Source organism: Uranotaenia lowii, unplaced genomic scaffold (genome assembly GCF_029784155.1).
Source record: "Uranotaenia lowii strain MFRU-FL unplaced genomic scaffold, ASM2978415v1 HiC_scaffold_1045, whole genome shotgun sequence".
NCBI lineage: Eukaryota > Metazoa > Arthropoda > Insecta > Diptera > Culicidae > Uranotaenia > Uranotaenia lowii.
The window spans coordinates 7,761-13,829 of record NW_026597017.1 but is presented as its reverse complement, the minus strand read 5'-3'; positions in this window follow the sequence as shown (position 1 = coordinate 13,829).

The following is a 6,069-nucleotide window of genomic DNA, read 5'->3' as shown; positions in this document are numbered from 1 at the left end:
GTCATTTTTGTCATTTTTGTCATTTTTGTCCTTTTTGTCATTTTTGTCATTTTTGTCATTTTTGTCATTTTCGCCTTTTTGTCGTTTTTGTCATTTTTGTCATTTTTGTCAATTTTGTCAATTTTGTCATTTTTGTCATTTTTGTCATTTTTGTCATTTTTGTCATTTTTGTCATTTTTGTCAATTTTGTCATTTTTGTCATTTTTGTCATTTTTGTCATTTTTGTCATTTTTGTCATTTTTGTCATTTTTGTCAGTTTTGTCATTTTTGTCATTTTTGTCATTTTTGTCATTTTTGTCATTTTGTCATTTTTGTCATTTTTGTCATTTTTGTCATTTTTGTCATTTTTGTCATTTTTGTCATTTTTGTCATTTTTGTCATTTTTGTCATTTTTGTCATTTTTGTCATTTTTGTCATTTTTGTCATTTTTGTCATTTTTGTCATTTTTGTCATTTTTGTCATTTTTGTTGTTTTTGTCATTTTTGTCATCTTTGTCATTTTTGTCATTTTTGTCATTTTTGTCATTTTTGTCATTTTTGTCATTTTTGTCATTTTGTCATTTTTGTCATTTTTGTCATTTTTGTCATTTTTGTCATTTTTGTCATTTTTGTCATTTTTGTCATTTTTTGTCATTTTTGTCATTTTTGTCATTTTTGTCATTTTTGTCATTTTTGTCATTTTTGTCAGTTTTGTCATTTTTGTCATTTTTGTCATTTTTGTCATTTTTGTCATTTTTGTCATTTTTGTGTCATTTTTGTCATTTTTGTCATTTTTGTCATTTTTGTCATTTTTGTCATTTTTGTCATTTTTGTCATTTTTGTCATTTTTGTCATTTTTGTCATTTTTTTCATTTTTGTCATTTTTTTCATTTTTGTCATTTTTGTCATTTTTGTCATTTTTGATATTTTTGTCATTTTTGTCATTTTTGTCATTTTTGTCATTTTTGTCATTTTTGTCATTTTTGTCATTTTTGTCATTTTTGTCATTTTTGTCATTTTTGTCATTTTTGTCATTTTTGTCATTTTTGTCATTTTTGTCATTTTTGTCATTTTTGTCATTTTTGTCATTTTTGTCATTTTTGTCATTTTTGTCATTTTTGTCATTTTTGTCATTTTTGTCATTTTTGTCATTTTTGTCATTTTTGTCATTTTTGTCATTTTTGTCATTTTTGTCATTTTTGTCATTTTTGTCATTTTTGTCATTTTTGTCATTTTTGTCATTTTTGTCATTTTTGTCATTTTTGTCATTTTTGTCATTTTTGTCATTTTTGTCATTTTTGTCATTTTTGTCATTTTTGTCATTTTTGTCATTTTTGTCATTTTTGTCATTTCGCCTTTTTTGTCATTTTTGTCATTTTTGTCATTTTTGTCATTTTTGTCATTTTTGTCATTTTTGTCATTTTTGTCATTTTTGTCATTTTTGTCATTTTTGTCATTTTTGTCATTTTTGTCATTTTTGTCATTTTTGTCATTTATGTCATTTTTGTCATTTTTCTCATTTTTCTCATTTTTGTCATTTTTGTCATTTTTGTCATTTTTGTCATTTTTGTCATTTTGTCATTTTTGTCATTTTTGTCATTTTTGTCATTTTTGTCATTTTTGTCATTTTTGTCATTTTTGTCATTTTGTCATTTTTGTCATTTTTGTCATTTTTGTCATTTTTGTCATTTTTGTCATTTTTGTCATTTTTGTCATTTTTGTCATTTTTGTCATTTTTGTCATTTTTGTCATTTTTGTCATTTTTGTCATTTTTGTCATTTTTGTCATTTTTGTCATTTTTGTCATTTTTGTCATTTTTGTCATTTTTGTCATTTTGTCATTTTTGTCATTTTTGTCATTTTTGTCATTTTTGTCATTTTTGTCATTTTTGTCATTTTTGTCATTTTTGTCATTTTTGTCATTTTTGTCATTTTTGTCATTTTTGTCATTTTTGTCATTTTTGTCATTTTTGTCATTTTTGTCATTTTTGTCATTTTTGTCATTTTTGTCATTTTTGTCATTTTTGTCATTTTTGTCATTTTTGTCATTTTTGTCATTTTTGTCATTTTTGTCATTTTTGTCATTTTTGTCATTTTTGTCATTTTTGTCATTTTTGTCATTTTGTCATTTTGTCATTTTTGTCATTTTTGTCATTTTTGTCATTTTGTCATTTTGTCATTTTGTCATTTTTGTCATTTTTGTCATTTTTGTCATTTTTGTCATTTTTGTCATTTTGTCATTTTTGTCATTTTTGTCATTTTTGTCATTTTTGTCATTTTTGTCATTTTTGTCATTTTTGTCATTTTTGTCATTTTTGTCATTTTTGTCATTTTTGTCATTTTTGTCATTTTTGTCATTTTTGTCATTTTTGTCATTTTTGTCATTTTTGTCATTTTTGTCATTTTTGTCATTTTTGTCATTTTTGTCATTTTTGTCATTTTTGTCATTTTTGTCATTTTTGTCATTTTTGTCATTTTTGTCATTTTTGTCATTTTTGTCATTTTTGTCATTTTTGTCATTTTTGTCATTTTTGTCATTTTTGTCATTTTTTGTCATTTTTGTCATTTTTGTCATTTTTGTCATTTTTGTCATTTTTGTCATTTTTGTCATTTTTGTCATTTTTGTCATTTTTGTCATTTTTGTCATTTTTGTCATTTTTGTCATTTTTGTCATTTTTGTCATTTTTGTCATTTTGTCATTTTTGTCATTTTTGTCATTTTTTGTCATTTTTGTCATTTTTGTCATTTTTGTCATTTTTGTCATTTTTGTCATTTTTGTCATTTTTGTCATTTTTGTCAGTTTTGTCAGTTTTGTCAGTTTTGTCATTTTTGTCATTTTTGTCATTTTTGTAATTTTTGTCATTTTTGTCATTTTTGTCATTTTTGTCATTTTGTCATTTTTGTCATTTTTTCATTTTTGTCATTTTTGTCATTTTGGTCATATTTGTCATTTTTGTCATTTTTGACATTTTTGTCATTTTTGTCATTTTTGTCATTTTTGTCATTTTTGTCATTTTTGTCATTTTTGTCATTTTTGTCATTTTTGTCATTTTTGTCATTTTTGTCATTTTTGTCATTTTTGTCATTTTTGTCATTTTTGTCATTTTTGTCATTTTTGTCATTTTTGTCATTTTTGTCATTTTTGTCATTTTTGTCATTTTTGTCATTTTTGTCATTTTTGTCATTTTTGTCATTTTTGTCATTTTTGTCATTTTTGTCATTTTTTGTCATTTTTGTCATTTTTGTCATTTTTGTCATTTTTGTCATTTTTGTCATTTTTGTCATTTTTGTCATTTTTGTCATTTTTGTCATTTTTGTCATTTTTGTCATTTTTGTCATTTTTGTCATTTTTGTCATTTTTGTCATTTTTGTCATTTTTGTCATTTTTGTCATTTTTGTCATTTTTGTCATTTTTGTCATTTTTGTCATTTTTGTCATTTTTGTCATTTTTGTCATTTTTGTCATTTTTGTCATTTTTGTCATTTTTGTCATTTTTGTCATTTTTGTCATTTTTGTCATTTTTGTCATTTTTGTCATTTTTAGCAATTTTGTCATTTTCAGCATTTTGTCATTTTTGTCATTTTTGTCATTTTTGTCATTTTCGCCTTTTTGTCATTTTGTCATTTTTGTCATTTTTGTCATTTTTGTCATTTTTGTCATTTTTGTCATTTTTGTCATTTTTGTCATTTTTGTCATTTTTGTCATTTTTGTCATTTTTGTCATTTTTGTCATTTTTGTCATTTTTGTCATTTTTGTCATTTTTGTCATTTTTGTCATTTTTGTCATTTTGTCATTTTTGTCATTTTTGTCATTTTTGTCAGTTTTGTCATTTTTGTCATTTTTGTCATTTTTGTCATTTTTGTCACTTTTGTCATTTTTGTCATTTTTGTCATTTTTGTCATTTTTGTCATTTTTGTCATTTTAGTCATTTTTGTCATTTTTGTCATTTTTGTCATTTTTGTCATTTTTGTCATTTTTGTCATTTTTGTCATTTTTGTCATTTTTGTCATTTTTGTCATTTTTGTCATTTTTGTCATTTTTGTCATTTCTGTCATTTTTGTCATTTTTGTCATTTTTGTCATTTTTGTCATTTTTGTCATTTTTGTCATTTTTGTCATTTGGTCATTTTTGTCATTTTTGTCATTTTTGTCATTTTTGTCATTTTTTGTCATTTTTGTCATTTTTGTCATTTTTGTCATTTTTGTCATTTTTGTCATTTTTGTCATTTTTGTCATTTTTGTCATTTTTTGTCATTTTTGTCATTTTGTCATTTTTGTCATTTTTGTCATTTTTGTCATTTTTGTCATTTTTTGTCATTTTTGTCATTTTTGTCATTTTTGTCATTTTTGTCATTTTTGTCATTTTTGTCATTTTTGTCATTTTTGTCATTTTTGTCATTTTTGTCATTTTTGTCATTTTTGTCATTTTTGTCATTTTTGTCATTTTTGTCATTTTTGTCATTTTTGTCATTTTTGTCATTTTGTCATTTTTGTCATTTTTGTCATTTTTGTCATTTTTGTCATTTTTGTCATTTTTGTCATTTTTGTCATTTTTGTCATTTTTGTCATTTTTGTCATTTTTGTCATTTTTGTCATTTTTGTCATTTTTGTCATTTTTGTCATTTTTGTCATTTTTTGTCATTTTTGTCATTTTTGTCATTTTTGTCATTTTTGTCATTTTTGTCATTTTGTCATTTTTGTCATTTTTGTCATTTTTGTCATTTTTGTCATTTTTGTCATTTTTGTCATTTTTGTCATTTTTGTCATTTTTGTCATTTTTGTCATTTTTGTCATTTTTGTCATTTTGTCATTTTTGTCATTTTTGTCATTTTTGTCATTTTGTCATTTTTGTCATTTTTGTCATTTTTGTCATTTTTGTCATTTTTGTCATTTTTGTCATTTTTGTCATTTTTGTCATTTTTGTCATTTTTGTCATTTTTGTCATTTTTGTCATTTTTGTCATTTTTGTCATTTTTGTCATTTTTGTCATTTTTGTCATTTTTGTCATTTTTGTCATTTTTGTCATTTTTGTCATTTTTGTCATTTCTTTGTCATTTTTGTCATTTTTGTCATTTTTGTCATTTTTGTCATTTTTGTCATTTTTGTCATTTTTGTCATTTTTGTCATTTTTGTCATTTTTGTCATTTTTGTCATTTTTGTCATTTTGTCATTTTTGTCATTTTTGTCATTTTTGTCATTTTTGTCATTTTTGTCATTTTTGTCATTTTTGTCATTTTTGTCATTTTTGTCATTTTTGTCATTTTTGTCATTTTTGTCATTTTTGTCATTTTTGTCATTTTTGTCATTTTTGTCATTTTTGTCATTTTGTCATTTTTGTCATTTTTGTCATTTTTGTCATTTTTGTCATTTTTGTCATTTTTGTCATTTTTGTCATTTTTGTCATTTTTGTCATTTTTGTCATTTTTGTCATTTTTGTCATTTTGTCATTTTTGTCATTTTTGTCATTTTTGTCATTTTTGTCATTTTTGTCATTTTTGTCATTTTTGTCATTTTTGTCATTTTTGTCATTTTTGTCATTTTTGTCATTTTTGTCATTTTTTGTCATTTTTGTCATTTTTGTCATTTTTGTCATTTTTGTCATTTTTGTCATTTTTGTCATTTTTGTCATTTTTGTCATTTTTGTCATTTTTTGTCATTTTTGTCATTTTTGTCATTTTGTCATTTTTGTCATTTTTGTCATTTTTGTCATTTTTGTCATTTTTGTCATTTTTGTCATTTTTGTCATTTTTGTCATTTTTGTCATTTTTGTCATTTTTGTCATTTTTGTCATTTTGTCATTTTTGTCATTTTTGTCATTTTTGTCATTTTGTCATTTTTGTCATTTTTGTCATTTTTGTCATTTTTGTCATTTTTGTCATTTTTGTCATTTTTGTCATTTTTGTCATTTTTGTCATTTTTGTCATTTTTGTCATTTATTTGTGTCATTTTTGTCATTTTGTCATTTTTGTCATTTTTGTCATTTTTGTCATTTTTGTCATTTTTGTCATTTTTGTCATTTTTGTCATTTTTGTCATTTTTGTCATTTTTTGTCATTTTTGTCATTTTTGTCATTTTTGTCATTTTTGTCATTTA